Here is a 20,023-nt window from a genome sequence, read left to right as displayed (position 1 = left end):
CATAACCGATAGAACTACAATGCTCACTAACAACATTTGAAACCAAATAATGCATATCTAACCAACTAAGCTGAAAATAGTAAAAAAAACTTGTATTTTTTCTTTTATGAAAAAAAAACTTTAAGAAGTAAAGCTATTTCCTTAAAAAAAGAATTGTTTTGAACATAGATCAGTCAAACAAGCATAGTTGTAGATCCCTGATCAGTCTACGAACATATTTCCCAACCCATTAGGTCACAAAGCAGTCTCTTTATTAAGAAATGGCTAGCTAACACTCTCTACTAGAGGCTACAGAGAGTTACTTGTAGCACTAACACACTATTTGTGAGGCCACAGTGCTTTATAAAGAATTGTTTACACTATCACATAGTGTTAGTGAGGAAAAAGGCTCAAAAAATAGGTTTTGGTGATCAGATCTAGAGCTGAGCATTAAGAGAAGGGTGTTGTATAGTCCTAAGTGTTGAGAAAGGGAAAGAAGAAGTATAGGAAGGCCTAGAAGAAAGATAGATATAGGAACTTTCTGGGAAAATCGGGAACTAAGTGTAGTCCCCAGTGGAGTCACCAATTATGCTATAGGGATTAATGCACGGGTGTTTGGATGATGTAGAAACCCTTAAGGATCTTCCTGGGATCCTTGGTAGACTATAAGATTAGTTGCAACAGTCATAAAGATGCATGCATATCTATGTTTAACAAATTAATATCAAAGTAGGAAGAAGGAATTATTACGTTATGTCTTAGTGTGGTGTTGCTAGAGAACAAAATGTAGCTAGGTGGAAGACCCCCTAGCCAGCTCCAGATCAAAACCTGCACATAGATAAGACAAGCATAATATCACAGCATAAAACCTTGATAAACAATGCATGAACATATAAATATATCTAGTTGCATATATCTAAACCACTCATAATAATGACATTTCATAAAAATATAAACAAGTTATACTACCAACATCGCGGAGTGGACAACACAATTGTAGTTCTATATTGAAGTAGGAAAGAGTGATTACAACCATCAGTTGTATCAACCTTCCCTTACCCCTCCAGCTCCTCTCTCTCCCTCCCTTCTTAACTTCTTCTAATGCCTTAGTCAAAGTCTCTACGCGATAGTCAAACAGGAAATCCTTTCAAATGGTTCAACCCCTTTCACAATGGCCCTCGCCTTGCATATATAGCATGTAGGGATAGGGTTTCCAAGTCCTTCATGATTTCCACTAGGAAAAAGAAGTAATTTTTCCATGCCTTTGTGCTCTTTCCCTTTTGTAGAATCCATTAGGAATTAGTAATTCCTCCAAACAAGTCGAGTTATGATGTTTCCCTGCTTTTGTGAGCTAACATTGGAGAGAATCTCGGGATATTTCTTGGTGAATTTTTTCCCTTGACCCATAGAAACTCATTAAGGTTCACTAACTATCTTCACAAGGTAATAGAAAGATTTACCCTAGGCACTAACACACCCTTAGCCTTTCTAGGAAGCTTTAAAAAGTAGGTTGCTAGTGCCTAGACAATGTTCGCTTGACAACTGGGCTTATGAACTTGGTCAGTCCCTCAGTCATCATGTCTTTCTCCTCTGAGCTAGTGAGGAGGTCATTTTCCTGTATAACATGGTGTATGCCAATGATTATCGCATTATGTGTTATCATTGGCATGGAGGATCACCTAGATTGACATTGGTTTTAGCCTTAGCTTTCCATTTCCTAGATAACCATAGTGTTGTGGGTTTTTCCACTTAATTTTTTTCTAGTTGGTGCTCATAATTACTTATGGTTGTGGGTTCGAACAAATGCTCTAGAAGCCCTGGAACATATTGCGTTGAGTTACTAGTTCTAGAGCCTAGGTTGGGTGAAATTCTTCGAAGCCCTTGTTGGGTTTAGTTACTAGTCCCTGGAGCTGGGTTGGGAAAATTCTCTAGAGTCCTAGAAGAATGTGGGAAGAGTTACTAGTTTCTATAGACCTCGATAGCTTGGGTAGAGAAAAATATGATTGGCGTTAGTGATGTCCTACTATGAGGTGGAATCAATAGTAGATGGTTGAGGTGGTTTGGTCTCGGAAGCCCTAGTTTGGTTTTTCTTGGTTTCTTCCATGATATCCAACATTCATGCTTGGAATGTGACATGGGGGTGATTCCTGAAATAGATATTTGGCTCAACCCAATATATGGTCGGGTGGTACGTGGAAGTCCCTAACTTGGTTGGTAATTTCATATGTTAATAAGAGTTATTCTTTTATTGTGATTCATGTATATTTGTTGGCAAAGTGTTGGTGATATTATGGTTGGGATGCCATGGTTTATATGTTGGTTATTTTATGGTAATATGTTTTTTTATATTATGTGTATCTTCTATGACTCTAGTTATGAATTGGTTAGCTATTGATCGGTTGATGAATGTATGGAATAATAAGTATTGTAGCATCTATGTGGATAGGGAAATTTAGGGCCTTCTTAGTGACTCTCATATGAATCTCAAACTTTTATGATCATACATGTATTCATGACATGTATCTTACATGGTTTCCATGTGTTTGACAAAACGTTTATTATGTTCTTGGTAGTCCAGGTAAATGTTTCCTTCAAGTTTGTATTGTTAGCCTTTTGTTCATGTCATTAAGTATTCTGAGAAGTTTCAGAAATTTATGGGTAGTGGTCTGCAGCCTGGCCTGGAATTGAGGCTCCAATCTTGGGACCGTACCCTCTAAACTAGACAATTTGGGTCACAACCGCACCCAGACAGTCTTGTGAGTGTAGTTGGAGGCCTTCAACCAAATGGAGGCCTTGTAATACATGTGTTTGGGGATTAAGTTGCGTGAAAAGGAGCACCAACTTAAGGTTTGTTCATTGTGGTTCTTTTTCCAATGAGTGTTCATGTAGTCCTATGGAATGTTGTGAGTTTTCAGTGAGTTGTTAGTTGTAGTATCCACTTCATTCACTAGGGCTAGGAGGTCAGGTCATGTCATAGTAACTCTTCATCTCATGTTTACCGTGGCAGGCTGGAGAAATTAGGTAAATGTGGGAGGGGTGGTCGCATAAGTGTTGCAAATTCTCTATATTGCATGCCTGGCTTGTAGCTCTCATTTGTGCACTTCAAGTTGATAGTCACTGCTTGGAAGCCATAGTTTCACACTCCTTATTTCTAGTAACTACACAAGTCTTGGAAGCAGCAACTACACAATCTATTTTGGCAATGAAATGCATAGTCCCTAGTGATGAGAAACTACGCAATATTTTATGCTAGTTGACTATGTAATCTCTTGTGCCAATGAACTAGGAAATTCCTGGAGATAGACATTTCACACTCTCTATCGATACACACTATGCACTCCATGTACAAATTTTACTTGGTCACAAGTGTAACTAACTAATTTTAGCTCCTAGATTTATTACTTGTGTATGCAAACCCTAACCCTATACGCTCACCTATATAACAAGCTAGCCTAGATCTCATTATCACACTCATCTTTGGAGCTCTGCGCATTCCCTAAGAACAAGGAGCTTTTGCATGCATGTGCACCGCTATTTCGGGTAGTTTTGTAACAATCAATTTTTGCTACTTTTACTCTCGCTCTTGTCGTTTTTGCATTCTTAAGTGTCATTTTAACCTTATTTTTTCATAACATGTGTCGCTTTTGATATAGTTCGTTTTTTTATGTGTCATTCTTCCCTTACATTATGTTTCCTACTATTGCTTCACATCCCAAGTCCTTTTCTATTCATGTAATCACTGGATATATATCTATTTATGAATTTTTTTTCTTCCTATGTTCATTACTTTTTGTTGAACCAAACCAAGTTGAATTTTGACTTGATCTACCTTTTCATTACTACAACTATGCATTTTCAAGGAATTTTCCTCCACTGATTCGACATGCACACTTTCCAGGACCTATCTCTCTCCCCAACTATAAATTGTGAAATTATAGTCACTAATGATACATTTTATGCCATGTGTGACTACACACTACACAATCCCTAGCCTCTTTTGTGCACTACACAGTTCTAGTCAGCAGCTAGCCACCTCTTGCTTAGTGTGGATGTGAACTGCACAGTCATATATCCCTCTCTCTCTTAACAATTGTGAATTGTGAGATCACAAGCATTAGTCATCAACCCTTCCTCTACTGATTAGGCTTCTATTTCCATCTCTCACAATTTCACACTACGCACTTCCACTTACTAGCCAGGTCACTCTTACCTCATTAGTGTGTCTTGTGCTCAAGCCTTGCACAATCATTCCCCCTGGTGACTTCCTTGTGAGTTTTATAACTTGATGGATTTTTTTATTGTCCCATGAACTAAATTTATATCATCGTGAGTGAATATTCATTTTCATATGTTTCTAATTGGGATCCTATTACTCTTAAATTTTCTACATACACTGTTGAGAATGCAACAAGATGATGGAGCTTAGTGGAAAGGAGTCGCCTTCACTAAGTGGGCCTGCAGGCAAATTATGGCGCAAAGTATATTTTTAGACTATGTCTATTTTTAGACATATGGATCATGGTCTATGAGTTGCAGAATGATTTTTATGGATGATTGGTCATGTTGGGAAAAATAGATGGACTTCTATTTCTAGTTCAAAGCGGAGTGATCAAAGTCTATTTTTAGACTGCTAGGCTAAAAATAGAAACAGTCAAATATTATTAGCCCTTAGTAATATTTGGACTCTAAACATTATCTTATTCTCTTGGAGCACTTTAGTTCAAGCTACGAATGTGGCACATGCAGATGTCAGAAGGAAATACGCTTTTCTTATGGGTCAGTTGAGCTATTGCATGGAGGACTTCAGTTAGAACTCATGCATGTGAGTTCTGTGGAGTTGATGGAGTTTTGTTTAGTTGAACTAGTTGTATTCAGTCTAACTGGAGAATACACTAGTGATGAGTTGTGTGAATTAAATATTAATTAATTCACTAATTTCTAACTCATAAAGTAACTGAAGAATACATCATTTAACTCAGTGCATGGACAGTTCAACAGAGACAGGTGTTAGAGGTAAGTGAAAGGGTGAGTTGTGACTATCAGTTGTGCATGAGATTTGCACAAGCAGGGATTGAGTTATGCAAATGAGGATTGGATAGTATGGGCCAATGCCCAGTGATATAGCTTGTGCTCACATGATTTTCAGTGTGGGTGATTCTCAACAGGTATTGTGCAATAGAGGCAGGCAAAGCAGCGGAGGAGATTTGAACCTGTGACTTGTTCGGATCTGAGCTAGTTTTGTGTGTAACAGGTGGAGATAGTATTGAGTACTTGTGAGAAGTATTGTACTATGTATTGTTACATGTTCTCAATCATCAATATACAGATAGTGTGGCGTTTTCAGCTGTAAGATTTCCCCAGGTTACATACTGTGTTAATGTGTGCATGCGATTTATGTTTCATTGTTTTTGATGCTGCTAAATTGATGATCAACATAGAGGAGGTTATGTATTATGCATGTATTCCGCAATAGTGTATAATCGGGATAATCTCTATGAATAAGTGTTTATTATTCAAAATTTCTACATGGTATCAGAGCAAGGTTGATCATCAGATCTATTATTCAGGAAGTGTTTACATCTTATTTCTTCAGGCAGAGTCTGTAATCGGGCCAGGTAGCCTCTGGATTCATCCTTCCTTTGGAAGGTGAGATATCCGGTAAAAGCCCATACAGTCAATCTTTGTACGAGAAATACTTTATTCTTATGAATTCTAGATCGGAGGCGGTTGAGTTTGGAGCTGGTGGAATTCGAATTTGCAGCAGTGTTTTCTTGGTATCAACGTAGCAATGTCTTTCAATGGATTGCGATTGGAGTATGCTCTTGAGGACAACTCGAACTATATTGCATGGAAGGACAGGATGGACGAAGTATTGGATGATAATGGGCTGAAGGATTTCATAGAGGCTGATGTCCCAAAGCCAACTGATGCTGCGCAGGTTGATGCTTGGCAAAAGAAGACAGCAAAGTGTCGCAGGATTCTGTTGGAGGGCGTGAAGGATCACATTGTGTCTAGCCTGCATGGAAAGGCTTCTCCATACTTGATGTGGAAAGCATTGATGGATCTATTCCAAAGCAAGAGCGGTCAGAGGAAGCTGGTGCTTAAGGATAAACTCAGAAACATCAAATGTGAGAAGGGAGACAGTATGCCCAAGTATCTCACGAAGTTCACTCAGTGTCGGGATGACCTGGAAAGTGTGGGGGTGACTGTCGATGATGAGGAATTGGTGAGCTTGTCTCTCCTTGGTCTTTCGAAGAGTTGGCATTCCTATCAGGACTCTGTCAATGGTCGGGAGAAATTGCCAGGATGGGAGAGACTTTGGTCAAATCTTGTGCAGGAGGAGATCAAGCAGAATACCAGAGATGGATCTTCATCAAAGGGACTTGATGAAGAAAATTGTGCTTTGGCTGCCAAAGCAAAGAAGGGGAAGAAAAAGAAAGCTTCTCAGTCCGGTGTGAAAGGCAAGAAGCAGGACATGTCCAAGGTGAAGTGCTTTCACTATCACCAGCACAGACACTATGCCATTAATTGTCTGCAGAAGAAGAGGAACAAGCAAGCCGCTGGATCTGCAGCAGGAGAGGCTCTAGCCTCACAGTTTGAGCTTGATTTTTCATTAATCGCATGCTTGGTTTCAAGTGTGATGGGATCGGTGTGGTTCTTGGATAGTGGTGTGTCTTTCCACATGACAGGAGATCGAGATTTGTTTTCTAATCTAGAGTACAAATATCTTGGAGTGCACATCGAGATGGGCGATGATGGTAGATACAGTGCGACCGGTATCGGTACCATTTCCTTTGAGAGGGAGTCTGGTAAACCCTTCGTATTGAAGGAATTGATGCATGTTCCAGGATTAAAGAAGAATCTTATCTCTATGGCAATGTTAGAAGACAAGGGATATGATGTTGTTTTCAGCGAGGGAAAGGCTTTCCTGCGTAGCAAGACAGCTGGAGAAACCCGGAAGATAGGGGTTCGAGTGAGGAACCTTTATCAGTTGCATGTAGATGGATGCGCTGCAATTGCATGCAAGGTAGAAGGATCGGTGAGCTGGGATGATGGCGAGCTGTGGCACAGGAGATTGGGTCACCTTCACCACGGAGCCTTGAAGATACTGCAACATATCACTATAGGGCTTCCTAAAGGCATTCTTGCGCAGTCAGATCAGTGCAAGGGGTGTACTTTGGGAAATTTTGTCAAAGCCACCTTTCACGAGAAGGATAGTCATGCCATGATGATCCTTGAGAGAATTCACACAGACGTGTGTGGACCTTTCTCAGTATCTTCGACAGTAAAACACAGGTATTATGTGATTTTTGTTGATGATTTCTCTAGAAAGTGTTGGATCTTCTTCATGTAGAAGAAGAGTGAGACATACTCAAAGTTTTGTGAGTTCAAATCACTGGTCGAGAAGGAGTTGGGGAAGAAGGTGAAGGCTCTTAAGAGTGATAATGGTGGTGAATACATCTCGGCAAGTTCAAGGATTTCTGCAGTGCAGAAGGGATTCGAGGAGAGCTCATAGATCCCCATAACCCATAGCAGAACGGGGTTGCTGAGCGGAAGAACAGAACGATCATGGGTGTTGCACGGGCGATGTTGAATGATCAGGGCCTACCCCTTCACTTGTGGGCGGAAGCATGCAATACTGTAGTATATGTGCAAAACCGTTGTCCTCACAGGATACTTGGCATGAGTACACCCGAGGAGGCTTATTCTAGTAAGAAGCCTGATCTTTCTCATTTGAGGATTTTTGGTGCTAACATTTACATGCATGTGATGAAGGATGCTAGGAAGAAGTTGGAGCCAACCGCAGAGGCTGGGATATTTGTGGGGTACACTGATACGCCCCACAACTATCGTGTGTATTTGCTAGATAGTGGTAAGACTGTTGTGCGACGGGATATAGAATTTCAGGAGGAGAAAGCCATGAAGTGTTTGCTTGAGAGGGAGCCACACTTGCATGCAGATGAGGAGCTATTAGTTCCTAAGGATGAGCTTTAGGATGTGGATCAGCCACAGGACGAGGTTTATGGAGTGGAAGACACCACTCATGCAGCGCTAACCATCAGAGGGAAAAAGTGCTTGACAGAAGTTGAGCGACTGGCTCAAGATGCAGAGAAAGTTGTAGGACCACCTATAGCCCAATGCAGGCAGAGACAGTCACCTGATCGGTACACTGGATACATGTCTCTTATGAGCAAATGTGTTGTGACTAAGCCATCCTCTTTCGAGGAAGCTATGGAGGATCCCACATGGGTAGACGCCATGGTGGAAGAGTATGATTTGATTGTCAGAAACAATGCATGGGAGATTGTTCCTAGACTGGAAGGGAAATCAGTGGTGGGTTTGAGATGGATCTACAAAGTTAAGTAGGCAGCTGACAGGAGTGTGGAGAAGTACAAGGCAAGATTTGTTGCCCAAGGATTTTCATAAATAGAGGTGATCGATTACGAGGACACCTTCGCACCTGTCGCAAGGTATTCTTCCATATGGACGATTCTTGCTCTCTCAGCGCGGATGGGGTGGCACATTCATCAGATGGATGTGAAGAGCGCGTTCCTCAATGGATTCATTGAGGAGGAGGTGTACATAGAACAACCCAAAGGTTTTGAGATCTTCAGCAGCGAGTCACACGTGTGCAGGCTCAAGAGAGCGTTGTATGGGTTGAAACAAGCACCACGTGCTTGGTACACACGGATAGATAGCTATTTCACCAGACTTGGATTCTCCAAGAGTGAGGCGGATCCTAACCTATACAAAATTGTGGTGGAGGTTAAGTTGCTTATCATTGTACTTTATGTAGATGATTTGATTCTAACGGGTGATGAGTTGTTGATACTTTCATGCAAGGATGATCTTGCTAAGGAGTTTGAGATGAAGGACTTGGGCCTCCTTCATTATTTCCTGGGATTGGAAATTTGGCAACGCAATGATGGACTATTTGTTTCTCAGGGTAAGTATGCTCAGGAGATACTGGAGAAGTTCAACATGGATGGCTGCAAGCCTGTTGATACTCCTCTTCTTGGAGGTTGGAGGAAGGAGGATGCCACTTCAACAGAAGAAGTGGATGCCACTGTTTAACGACATTTGGTGGGGTCGCTTATGTATCTGGTCAATACATGACCCAATATATGCTATGCTATTAACCAGCTTTCACAAGCTATGGTTAAGCCAACCAAGCTCTTCTGGAAGGCAGGCAAGCATGTATTGTGTTATTTGAGAGGCACATCAGGATATGGATTGTGGTACAGACAGGAGGATGAGGTGAAGCTATGTGGCTTCACGGATGCAAATTGGGTAGGGAGCCCAACAGATAGAAAGAGCACATCAGGAGGGGTATTCAGTATCGGGTCAACAATAGTTTCTTGGTACAGCAGGAAGCAGAGATCCGTGGCACTCAGTTCAGGAGAGGCCAAGTATATGGCAGCAAGTTTGGCTGCATGCGAGGCTATATGGATGAGGAAGATCCTGGTCGGTTTATTCGGTTCTTACTTGGAGCCTACTGTGATTTACTGTGATAACCAGAGTTGCATTATACTCTCGGCTAATCCTGTATTTCATGATAGATCTAAGCACATTGACATCAGGTACCATCATATCAGAGATTGTGTGCAACAAAGAATCATGTTACGTTCATACATTCCAACGGAGGATCAGGATGTTGATATCTTGATGAATGCACTCACCAGGAGCAAATTCGAATACCATCAAGGCAGGATAGGGGTTTCTGATAATTCATATCTTGTTGAGAGGGAGTGTTGAGAATGCAACAATATGATGGAGCTTAGTGGAAAGGAGTTGCCTTCACTAAGTGGGCCCATAGGCAAATTATGGCGCAAAGTCTATTTTTAGACATATGGATCATGGTCTGTGAGTTACAGAATGTTGTTTATGGATGATTGGTCATGTTGGGAAAAGTAGATGGACTTCTATTTCTGGTTCACAGCGGAGTGATCAAAGTCTATTTTTAGACTGCCAGGCTAAAAATAGAAACAGTCAAATATTATTAACCCTTAGTAATATTTGGACTCTAAACATTATCTTATTCTCTTGGAGCACTTCAGTTCGAGCTACGGATGTGGCACATGCAGCTGTCAGAAGGAAATATGCTTTTCTTATGGTTCAGTTGAGCTATTGCATGGAGGACTTTAGTTAAAACTCATGCATGTGAGTTCTGTGGAGTTGGATGTGGAGTTGATGGAGTTGTGTTCAGTTGAACTAGTTGTATTCAGTCTAACTGGAGAATACACTAGTGATGAGTTGTGTGAATTAACTAGCATTTGCACCTAGTGTTGCAAAGGAAACGCCGTAAGGCATAGTGTGTAGAAGAATATTGAAACGTGAATAGGCTTTTGCGGGCTTTTTTGGAAGCAAGGGTCGATGAATTTGAGCTTTTATTTGAGGGAGTGATGCCGAAAACTGTTGAAATGGAATGCAAGCAGCCATAAATATGCATTGAACCTGTTTAGAGACCTTTGTTTGTTGTTGGAAAAAACTGTGGAGTTAAAGGTGAAGATAAATGAATGAATCCATGCGAACAACAACCGGGCAACCATATTGATTTGGAAAGGGCTATTTAAGAAATCATTATTCAAATGGGAAATTAAATTAATATGCGAACAACAACCAGACAACCATATTGATTTGGAAAGGGCTATTTAAGAAACCATTAATGAAATTGAAAATTAAACTAGGGTTAGGCAGAAGGGTAGAGTACCGTATCTACCTGCTGGCTGTTGTACCAAGCACTCCATTCTTCTTTTATCTTAAGCCCAAGGGCATTTAAGCTATACCGTGTTGAAGTTACAGGAACTCGACCGTCGGTGTCACCACTACAAAAAATAAAACGGTATTCAATTGGAATTATAGACTGTGTTCACTGAAGTCGAACAACAACGTTTGAGATCTTAGATTAGCAATATTTCTTTCCAAATCTTTGGATGCAGTTCTGCAACTTTTTAGATGTCCAGATCAATCTCTGGGCTGCATAAAGAATGGTACCAAAGCACTAAGAATTGGGGAATAACAAAGACTGACTTGCCTGATAAACTGCTGGCTATTTGAAAGTTATGATTGAACGCAACGGAAAGGATTTGCCGTATTGAAGGTAATGGAGAAGATTTAGCACACAGATAATGAGAGGATTTGAAAATTTTATGAATGCAAGATTAAGCATCATATATACTAGACAGCGTTATCATCATCTGCAGTATAAAATCTCATAGAAGACTAATAAAATGTCGGTTAAGTTTGCATCATTTAGAAGAGAAAATAGGAAGAAAATATCTCCCATAGAAGACAGATAAAAAGTCAGTTTAAATTCAATTTGATTACTTAATCAGAATAGGAAGACTTAGGACCAGGAGAAGATTTACAGCCTCTATGCATAATAACAAAGTAGAGAACGAGATAAAGAAGATGGCAGGCATCCCATGCTCTACTATTCAAACCATGAGCAGCTACAGATAAAAAAGTACTCAATTAGTAAGGTAAGATGTGAAATATATACAGGTCTTGTGATTTCAGAGAATTAGTTTTAAATATGAAATAGAAAATATAGCTCTGGGTGCCTTGAGAGATTTGCATTACAAAGATCACGGCAATCCATTCTATTTTATATCCAATATGTAAACGGATCGCCCTGTAGGATTTCGAAGGGCAAAATATTCAAACAGCTGGATGGAATCCAGAGTAGTTAACTAAAAAATTTCTCTCCCTTGAGTCAATTCAACTGTTGCATTTTCAGAAAGCTCCAAGGACAAACTTCCGTACCTGTATACCCATATTCTTAAACCGCCCTTGATGAGCTTTCTGAAAATGGGTAGAACGGTGGTGGGAGAATCGTTCCAGGAGATCACTTCGCTGTATACAGAAAAGACATTTCCATTAATAAGGTAAGAAAGCCATAAAAACAAGAGATCCCTAGAACGAGCGAGAATTGTACAATTCTGCCCGTACCTGCACAGTGTCCAGGGATAAGAAATTTTGGTCTTGTTTGCATGTAGTGCTTTCTGCACATCAGCTCTGTTGAAATATGCTTCTGCATAATCTTCCACGCAAGGATCATAACCAGAAGGTAATTTATGCCACAGGTCCTACACGTTTAAGAGAACGGACCTTACAATGAGAAAATAACCATGGACAAGAAAGAACTAGATACTTATACGGAAGGGAGTAAGTAGTGTTAAATGCATGTTTTGACAGGGATTTGGCGGATGCCGCAAGCAGGGGTTAAATTTGACGCCCGTATGCCCGTATTTCTCTTTTTTACCCGTAAAATATGTTTGAGTTTTAAATTTCCACGTTATGGGCAACTTGCCATTAATTTCCAAAAACGTCATATTGACGGTCAGGTTTAAAAATTAAAAGTTTAAATTTTTTTTTTTTATAAATTTCTTTTATATATATTTAACCTTATGTCATACGGACCCCACCTAAGGAGGTTATAACTTTTCAATTAAATCAATGTTCAATATGTGGGATTATACATAGCCACCTGGACCTTAAGGGATTAAATTAATTTCATATACTATTTGATGTGAAAACCCCACATCTCCACCGTCTGTTTGCTCCTTGATCTGATGGTCAGATGGAGATGGAGCTGGTATAACAACTACCCTACCTCGAGGTTTGCAATTCTTTCTGCCATTCTCACTTTTCAACCCAAGGCTTCTACTCTGCAACTCATTCATGGCACCGCTAGGTAGCCTGCTTTCTCTATTTCTCACCAGTTTAGTGTTTTCACCTTCCACCAGATGGTTTTAAAAGGGTTTAATACTTGCTTCATTCTTCCTACTTAGCATCGATTTCTTCCCAACTCAAAATCGGTGTCAGGGTTCCATAGGACAATGAGGTTGTGGATTCTTTCCAGATTTCAGGTATGCTTGCATCCATCATTGCAAATATTTAGTTATTATTACATTTCAAGGTTGGAGAACTAATTGCAAACGCTCTAACATTACAGGATGATTGTCAAGGTTTTCTGCTCCAGACTTTCAGGTATTACCCTCTACTTAGGCATAAATTATAATTGTATATAAATCCCCTTATCATTCAAGGTTCTAATTACGGTTAATTCCCTGATTGCAGGTACTCGGACTCCCCTATCTTCTTAAGGTTACTCAAAACCATTCTTACATCGCCATGGTTTTGTTCCTTAACAGGTTCCTCCTTCACCCGTGTTCTCGGTATAAAAGGGGTGGTATGATGTTTAATTATTTTGTTTCATTTCCATACCCTAAGGGTTGGAACTCTACTCGAATATTATGTAGAAATAAAATCTATGCAGTTTACCTCCTTGGCGCACTGCTCATAACTATAATTTATGAGAGGGTTCTTATCCTTTTAGAGACACAATCTCTGTTTTCTTAAATGTGGCAACAAAACTTACGTATTGATTTTTGTGGAAATGGGTTACTATGTGGTTGCTGGCTTGCCCACAACTCCATCGTCACCGAAAGTTACCTATTGATTGATATATTTTCAAGGTTTCCTTTGATATCACAGTTAATGAAGGTTGTGAACTTTTCTTTTCAAATATATGTTATGATAATGCTTGCAATTTTTCTCGAGTTTCATGGTCTTGATTATTTGTATTCTTAATGCATAAGTTGTTAAATTCCCTTACCCAGGCGCAGTCTAAAGGGTTTGTTATGAATCCACAGGTTAATTTAATCGATACTCTCATTAGATTTCAAGGCTAGTTTTACTATTGTTTTCTAATTTACATGACTATATATTGTCGTTATTTTACAACTACCAATATTTATGTGCTTCCATCAGGTTCTTTTCTTCGATGATTTCTTTTGGGTTATTTATTTTCCGTTATATATGAACACCATCGTGGTTGCAGGGTCACTGGCATTGTTGTCGGTCTCCTCTGTAGCCCAGGGATGAGGTAAAGGGATTTCACTATTGGACTGTCCACAAAGGTCTCCAGAGCTTTGGCCTGGACTAGCCAATCATCTTTTCCTATACGTCTGTCTTTTTTTTAAGAAAAATGCAGGAGATAAATATTGTTACAGGAGAGTAGGCTAAGTTAAATATTTTCTTTTCCTTTCTTATATTTAAATCATCTGTTTATTCTGTAAAGGAATTTGATGAAAATTATGTCAAGAATAATTAATCATTCCTGCAAACTGTGTGGCATTTTTCTGTAGTTACAATATTATATCAATTTACAGATTGTTTATTAATTCTTTCTATGTATTCTTACTTATCTTTACTATTCGAAATTTATTCTTAGATATCGTAATCATACTGTACAATTACTTTCCTTTTTAAGGCATGTAGTCTATTAAAATGTATAGGAAACATACACTCACTTCTATTTACTCTTCGGGAAAACCACTATTTTGTAAAAACAAATAAAGACAATTTAATAATTACCGAATTATAAATATACTTATTTGTTCCTTATCAATTAAGAAGTCTCTCCTCCCAACTGTGAGGTTGGAAATGATGTCCAATCTCCCCTTGAGTTTCCACTCGGCCATACAGTATAGGTTTCAATCAAAATTGTTTAGTCTCCAAACCTCAAGACCCCTGGTCCAGTTTAGAGACCCAACTTGCAAGGATTCTTCAAGGGTTCTATTGGCCAACCCCTGGTCCAGTTTAGAGACCCAACTTCAAGGATTTTTCAAGGGTTCTATTGGTCAAGTCTATCTCATGAACTCCTCAGAAACAACAATATTATTCTCACCTGCACAACATTCTGTACAATTTGAAATTAGATGAAACTTGTACAAATAAATTTTAAAAGTCATATGATGGGCAGTTTAAAAATAAAAACGTCATAAAAAAATTCCTTGACGGGTAGGATCACCCGTCAAATTTAACCCCTAGCCGCAAGGCGTGATGTAGTTTTATCGAGCCGGTGCACACAAACGGGCATGTACAAACTGTAAATGTCGATATCCGCGTACATTTGAATAAAGTTTCTGATGGCACTATCACACAGGGGTGATGACTCGTTATTCGACTTGGAATCGCAGGAGTCCTTGAAACTGTGATAATCTTCATCTGAAATAACTGCGTGGCTCCATGCATAATCTATCATACCATTCAGATCATGATCATCATCCATCACTGCATTTCAGAATCCGTCCTCATCTTGCATTCTTTAGAAGATCAACCGAAAGTGTAGCTTTCATAGTCTTAACTCTAATTCATTTTAAAATTTAGTTGACAATCAGACAAAAATGAGCTTATCGATGTGCCTTGAGGCTTGAACCTCTCCCTGTGATGATTAAGTTAAATATGTAAAACCTGTGACGCACCTATGAATAAGATGAACTTCAAGAGCAACCCTGGATCCTAATGCTTAGTCCATTACCTGCATAGCTTTCTCCAGCTATGTAAAACTCACGAGATTTGTACTGTGGAAACCTTTTGAACCAATTTAACAGGAAAGTGTACGAATCCTCAGCTGCAAATTCAAGCGGAATAGCGTTTTATTCATTACTTTTCCTCTCTAGGCATAAGGGTTTAAGTATTAACATAACGCAAAGCCACAGAGAAAGAAAATCAGACTGTGAATAGTACTACACCTGTGATTCTGTCACCTAGTTCATTCAAATCCAAGGATCTATTTGTGTAAGAGAAGCCAACTCCAACAGGTGCCTCCAAGAATAAAATATTTGCCACTAAAATACAGTAAAAAAGATAATAAAATAAAGACCGGAGACTCTGGCTTTAAAGCGAAAATACTAACAGTTAAAATGTTGCAATAAACATAACACACTCATTCAGATGGTAGCAAGTGGTAGAGATGTGAAAGTCCGGAACGTCATTAAATTTGTATTTCTAGTCCATGATGAGTAAGTGCAAGCGGGAAAGGGAGCAGAGAAATACACCGATAAAAATGAAAATAAACTATCACTGTACATCCAGGTCTCAGTGCAAAGTGTTCCATAAAAGCAAATGTAGAAAGAAAAGGGTGAATAACCTTTATTCCAAGAAAATTTGTTTAAGCGAAGGTGTGGTGCGTTCTTCTCCACCAGAAACGGCCCTAATTCCAAAGCCGCTCCGTAGCCGACGGATGAGCAACCTGGTCCTGAATTTACGCATTGCAGATATGTCACTTACTCATCTGGCCGTTACCCTAGTTTACTTCATTGCTATGCTATGAAGTTGTGGATTCACACATACCACAATGAAAAGGTATGGAGTGGAAGCAGGTAAGGCAAGGTTAGGCAAAAATAAGGTAAGGTACCTCCATTTAACCAGAGAACAAGAGGTTTTTGTGATGCATTTTCAGCAGCTTCAAAGAACCAGTAAAACAGAGCCTTGCCGCTCTCTTTATTTAGATTGACATATCCCGAATAATGAGCGAAATCGACCGGTGGCTGACCGGGAAGATTGACAACTCTGTCGGCTTCTGCTTCCGTGAGTCTGCCATGATCACCCGCACATTGCCAGAATAGCAAAACCAGAGCCAAAATGCATATCCACTCAGGGGCACATGATGAAGAAACGGCCAACGCCATGACTCCACAACCGACACCAAAAATAAGACGCAAAGCACTTCACAGTCGCACGCAGATGAGAGTAAGTGGGGATGGGAACTGAGGTAGATTTATAACGCCAAGGAGACAAGATACCAGTGCCCGTTGTAGCAGCTTGAGTTCCACAATGCTTGCATCCAGCTGGACCTGCAATTTCTACGAGTGGGGACCACAAACAGACCTATAATCGTGACTTCCTTACTAACTTAGCCGCCTTACCTGACCAAGCCTTCATTCCTCGCCCTTCTTGTAACGGACGGAAAACTCTGTACCTGCCTGTGTTTAACCTTTTGTTGGCACAGTGGCATGTTCAGTGCCCCTTCGGTTTTTACAAGTTGATGGTGGTGACGACGTTTAAACCACGTAATACTAATGCTGAAGTGGCACTCTATGCGAAGGCAGCAGAAGAGTCTTATCGCAGAGTCTCTTTGCCAGCAGGCAAGCAGCAGAAGAGTCTCATCGCAAGCAGGCCAGGCCTGGCTTTTCATGGCCCATTACCATGGGAAAATATCATTTTTTTATAAATAAAATAGATTAAACTAACGGCAGAAAACACTCCAATCATCTAACACACAAAATCAATGGCTCACGATCGCACACGTCACATTTTAGGGATGTCTCTCTCAGAGGGAACGCCTTACGGCGTAAATATTAATTAATTCACTAATTATTAACTCATAAAGTAACTGAAGAATACATCAGTTAACTCAGTGCATGGAAAGTTCAACAGAGACAGGTCTTAGAGGTATGTGAAAGGGTGAGTTGTGACTATCAGTTGTGCACGAGATTTGCACAAGCAGGGATTGAGTTATGCCAATGAGGATTGCGTAGTATGGGCCAATGCCCAGTGATATAGCCTGTGCTCACATGATTTTCAGTGTGGGTGATTCTGAGCAGGTATTGTGCAATTGAGGCAGGCAAAGCAGTGGAGGAGATTTGAACCTATGACTTGTTTGGATCTGAGCTAGTTTTGTGTGTAACAGGTGGAGATATTACTGAGTACTTGTGAGGATTATTGTACTATGTATTGTTACATGTTCTCAATCATTAATATACAGATAGTGTGGGGTTTTCAGTTGTCAGCTTTCCCCTAGTTACATATTGTGTTAATGTGTGTATGTGATTAATGTTTCATTGTTTTTGATGTTGCTAAATTGATGATCAATGTAGAGGAGGTTATGTATTATGCATGTATTCCGCAATAGCGTATAATCGGGATAATCTCTGTGAGTAAGTGTTTATTATTCAAAATTTCTACATACACCATGCCTCCTATTACAAGACGAGTGCCATCTAAGTATATTACTAAAAGCAGTACTAAAGGTCCTAGAGAGAGTTCCATATCAAGGCCACCTATCTAGGAATACACTAGATGCTTTGTGGATAATTCAACCACTATAACATGGCTAACCATAAAATATTATTTCAACAAGAAATAATTCCCAAATAACCTTGAATAAATGGAAATCTACATGAATGCAAACAACTCTACATTACATAGAATTTTTTTTAAATTGGCAACTAGGGCCAAACTCCATGTGGGTCATCTTATTAATGCTAGCTGATATTTTTCTTGGATCCCTCTCATCGAGAGGTGTAGGATTGATCTAGATATCATCTGATTCCGATAAGTATTCATGGAGATATGAATTTATTTGGGTTATGGGACAATGTTTCAAGGTCAGCCAACAACTAAACTACCCCCACTTGTGCTCCACGTTTTGGTATAAATACAAGTTCCTCGCAAGTCATTTATACACACAACTCTCTTGATATTTCTTCTTCTCCACTTGTTTTGGGTCTTAGTGGAAGGAAGAATCTCTAAGGGTAAACGTTGTCCTATAGGATGCTCCTAACACAACCTTAGATGATGTGCTAGCAGATTTCCGCAGCCATCAAAGAAGGTAGGGACACCGTGGTGTTTTAGGGTTGTTGGAGCCTCTTGGTGACTGCGTGGAGGATTGCTCTATGATACAGCCAGGCTAAGTTTGAAGAAGGGAGAATGCAGGTCTGTTTGGGCAGCTTCAAGGTAAGGTTAACACTGTTTTTGTTGGCTATATGTTACAACAAGTCCATGTGGTAGGCCGCAGGCCTTGCCTAACTAGTATAGGGATAGCGTGGGGGCTTCTTGGCTTGAAAAGTGCCCAAAATAATGACATGTATGGAGGATACCCTTCCTTGATAAGGCCGTAGTCTTTGAGGGTTGTTTTGGGTGACTATTTGAGTGTTGTTGTAGCACATGGGTGCCCTAACCAGTCACAGTGAATAACAACAACAAACGTAGACTTGGACACCTCCTATCTGCTATAATAAAGAGACATTGTTAACAATAATTAGAATTCATTTTAGGTGCACATCTTGGTTGTTGTCCTAAAGACCAGCCACGTTGGAGGTAGAGGTCTCTTCAGATGTTTTATAAGGAGATCCTATATGCTATCACAAGAATTTCTTATCAGAAGTTTAGAACATTGGTTAAAGGAACTGTTATAGCCATGAGAAACCTTTGTACCTTGATGAGAAGAAGCTCCAATAGCACACAGTTCAGCATTGTATTTCAGTGGGTCACATGTTGATGACAACCTTGTGTACACTAGGATTGTGGGATCATAACTTACATAACTTAACTTGCTACTGGGCTAGGCCATAGGCCATAGCCAGCAGCTAAGGTAGTGTGGCAGTATGACAAAAGTAGTGTCCCTCATCATCTAGGAGGTCGATGATATTCTAGGAGATGCAACATTATGGTTGGATACTACATGGTTGATGCAACAAGTTTAGATAAAACCTATGGATGCAGCTACATATCTAGATTAAAAAGTTGGATGCAGCACAGTGTTAGAGACAGCAGTGTAGTGCAGCTGATGCAGGAGCATTCATCCAGGCTTATAATACCCATAAGTCTTATTTCACATTTACTAAAGGGAGTGGGTTCCCTTAATAATTTTATTTATTTTCATAAGTTTAGTTGATTTTGAGGATATTGTAAGATGTAAATTCAAATTGTGGAGAAAATGTCGTGAATGAAGAGATTTTAGAGATAGTTGAGTAATCCTAGGAAGAGAGAGGATTTGAGGGATTTACAAGCTTTCATTACGATTTGTTTGAGAAAAGTATGGAGCTGAAGAGATACTTTAGGAGAAACTGAGAGATTGTTGGATCTGAACTAAATTGGTTCATGAATCTGTATTTGTATAAATTGTGATATTTTGAATATGTAAAGCTTAGATAGGGAAAGGAGAGAGAGGAGTTAGAGGCTAGAGATAGTTTTTGATACAGAGTATTAGAGTAGGCCGAGTGTTGTAGAGTGTTGGAGTTGATTAGAGCATGAGATGTTCTGAATTTCAATATGTAAATATTGTTATGAATAAAGGAGTGTTGTGACAGAGACTTGTTTCGGTGTGATCTGTTATTATATGATGTGGTTTCATTGATTAAATTAAGTTGTAGGCTAAATCCTTTGTGTCATTACACTGAACTGTAAGTAGCCGGATATGTTTTAAGGTCACAGACATATAAATTAGAGATGGCTAAATGCAGCAGAAGCA

At 39.7% G+C, this 20,023-nt stretch overlaps 1 pseudogene across 1 annotated transcript; it reads right to left on the bottom strand.

The window, feature by feature from the left end:
• Window positions 1-10,654: 10,654 nt before the first annotated feature.
• On the bottom strand, window positions 10,655-16,815 carry LOC149253502 (serine carboxypeptidase-like 35; annotated as a pseudogene). Its single transcript, XR_016265473.1, has 9 exons — window positions 16,187-16,815; window positions 15,920-16,027; window positions 15,522-15,617; window positions 15,308-15,400; window positions 14,861-15,060; window positions 14,675-14,686; window positions 11,932-12,125; window positions 11,746-11,835; window positions 10,655-10,805 (listed from the first exon to the last, which is right to left on the bottom strand). The product of XR_016265473.1 is annotated as a serine carboxypeptidase-like 35 (transcript).
• Window positions 16,816-20,023: the final 3,208 nt, after the last annotated feature.

Source organism: Pinus tabuliformis, chromosome 7 (genome assembly GCF_031772625.1).
Source record: "Pinus tabuliformis cultivar Carrire ecotype Pingquan chromosome 7, CPIR1, whole genome shotgun sequence".
NCBI classification, from domain to species: domain Eukaryota; kingdom Viridiplantae; phylum Streptophyta; class Pinopsida; order Pinales; family Pinaceae; genus Pinus; species Pinus tabuliformis.
This window is presented reverse-complemented; position numbering and strand designations above follow the sequence as displayed.